The 2,500-nt window shown below is 79.4% G+C and overlaps 1 non-coding gene across 1 annotated transcript; it reads right to left on the bottom strand.

The window, feature by feature from the left end:
* Positions 1-199: 199 nt before the first annotated feature.
* Positions 200-352, bottom strand: LOC136995722 (5.8S ribosomal RNA). The gene has a single exon (XR_010887266.1). It is a non-coding gene; the product is annotated as a 5.8S ribosomal RNA (ribosomal RNA).
* Positions 353-2,500: the final 2,148 nt, after the last annotated feature.

Below are 2,500 nucleotides of genomic sequence, written 5' to 3'. Positions count from 1 at the left end.
GGAGCCCGGCGGGCAGGAAGACCGGGGCCGCCGGTGCACGCACCGGGGTCCCGGCTCCGCCGCCGACTCTCCGCCGCCGAGGCCGCCGCGCACCGCCGCCGCCGGCGCCGCCGCGCCTCCCCCGCCCCCCCACGCGCCCCCCCCGAGGGGCGGCACCGCTGCGCCAACGCGACAGCGGGGGTGACGATTGACCGCCAAGCGACGCTCAGACAGGCGTAGCCCCGGGAGGAACCCGGGGCCGCAAGTGCGTTCGAAGTGTCGATGATCAATGTGTCCTGCAATTCACATTAATTCTCGCAGCTAGCTGCGTTCTTCATCGACGCACGAGCCGAGTGATCCACCGCTAAGAGTTGTCTCGGTTTCGGTCCCCGCCGCGCGCGCGGGGGGACCGGGCAGCCTTCGGCAGCCCCTGAGGGCCCCCCCTCCGCTCCGCCTCCCTCCTCACGCCGACGCCGGCTGCTGAGCGAGGGACGGCCGAGAGCCAGAGAGAGGGGCTCGCCCCGCTGACCGTACGAGCACAGAGTGGGGGGGGAAAAAGGGAAAAGGAAAACCCGAACGAGAAGGGCGGGGAGCCCTCGCTCCCGACCTGGGACAACCCTTTGCTCGCTTCGAGTCCGGCCCAGGCGCCCAGGCTCGGCCCGGCCCGGCGGGGAGCAGCGCGCCGGCCGCGCCGCCTGCCTCGGGGACGCTGGGGGAGGGGGCGGCTCCCCGCGGACCCCCAGCGTCGGAGCCCGGCCGCCACCGGCAGCGGCACCGGCCGCTGCCCGCGCGCCCGCGGCCCACCGGCCCCGCGCTCCCCAGCTCCTCGCTCGCCTCGCCGGCCTCCGGCTCCGCCGTGGCCCCGAGGCGGCGCCCACGCCCGCGCGCGCGCACACACAGCCTCCCGGACGACACCACGCGCTCTCCCGTCCCTTCCGCGGACAGACGCCCGGCGGCGGGCGGGCGGGCAAGGCGGGACGGACGGGGACGGCGCCCGCTCTCCCCGTCTCCACGCGGAGAACGGGGGGGGCCGCCCCCGCCGCCCGCCTGCCGCCCGCCCGCCGCCCGGCGAAGCCGGGTTGGGCAGAGCGAGGCAGGCGCGCCGGATGGCGGAGTGCCGGCGGGTAGGGCGCCGCCGCCAGCGGCCACGGCGGCAGACCGAGAGCCCCGGCCAGGGAGGAGAGCGGATCGCGCCGAGGCGCGGCGTCCGCACCACCCGCGGTGGGTGGGGGCTCACCGTCCCGGCGAGAGCACGCGCTCGCGCCAGGGTCACGCGTTCGAGGCAGGCCGGCGCCAGCCGACCGCGCGGCGTCCCTCCGCCGAGACCAGACCGCGGAGAGAGGGGGCAGGGTACCCCTCTCCGTCCCGGCTGCCCGCAGGGCGAGCGCGGGGCGCGCCGGCTGGCATGGGGGGGCACGGCGCCCGCGCGCGCCGGCCCCCCGGCCCTCCGGCAGCACACCCGGCTGCCCCCCGGGTCGCATCGGGCCGCCCGAGTCTTTAAACCCCCGCCCGGCTCTCCCGCCGAGAACCCTCGGGCCCGGAGCCCGGGGCCCATGGCCATCCCTACCCGGGGCGGCTACCGGCGGCCGCGGTGGCCGGAGGCCCTCCGCTCCTCCCGCCACCCCGCCCCCCCCCTCGCCCGGCCCGCTCGCAGCACGGTCCCCGCGGCACGGCGCGGGGCGGCTGGAGCGGTGGGGGGGGGGAGAGAAAGGGAAAGCGGAAAGGGCGGGAGGGCACGGCCGGTGCGGCGCTCACGGCGCGGCGCCCGGGAGGAGCGAGCTGGCACACGGGACCACACGGGTGGGTCACCGAGGGGGGGCAGGAGGAGCGCGGACGCTAGGTACCTGGCCCTGGGGTGAGGGAAACGACCTGAAATCCCCGCGGGGGTGCCTCCCCCGCCGCCGCCCGCCGCCGGGCCGCCGCCGCCTCGCGGCGACGGCGGCAGCCTCGGCGGCAGCAGCGAGACGGGACGCGGAGGGGAAACCCGGCACCCGCCAGCCGGCTCCGGCGCCCCTCGGCGGAGCGTCCGCCCGCGGGGTGCGCCCGACACCCGCCGCCACGACCTCGTCCTCCTCCCGGGGCCCGGGGTTTCCCTCAGTAACCCGGCGCCCGGCGGCAGCTGCGCCCGGGAGGAGAGCCGTGGTTTGGGCCGCCCGCTCGGGCACGACCCGTCGCCTCGCGTGGCCTGGCGCGACGGCCCCCGCTCGGGGTCCGCCGCCGCCCGGCGCCCGCCCCGCGCGCCATCCCGGAACGCCTGTCCTCGCCGTCTCTGCAAGACGGGCTGCTCCGCCGCAGCCCGCCGCGGGTCCGCCCCCCACCGCTTAGGGGTGGCGACCCGTCGGCACCCGTCCCGACCCGGGGTGCCATCTCGCTCGCGTCTCCGCCCGCCGCTTCCTCCCGCGGGCGCCGGGGGAGCAAGCCCCGCCGACCCTCCCGCGCACTGCCGCCCGCTCCCCGCCGGACCCTCCCCCGGGCCCGACCCTCCCCTGCCCCGGCGGCGGCGGATCGCCGTCGGGTGACA

This window comes from Apteryx mantelli, unplaced genomic scaffold (assembly GCF_036417845.1).
Source record: "Apteryx mantelli isolate bAptMan1 unplaced genomic scaffold, bAptMan1.hap1 HAP1_SCAFFOLD_144, whole genome shotgun sequence".
NCBI lineage: Eukaryota > Metazoa > Chordata > Aves > Apterygiformes > Apterygidae > Apteryx > Apteryx mantelli.
Note: the sequence above shows the minus strand (reverse complement) of the source record. Positions and strands in the feature narration are given on the sequence as shown.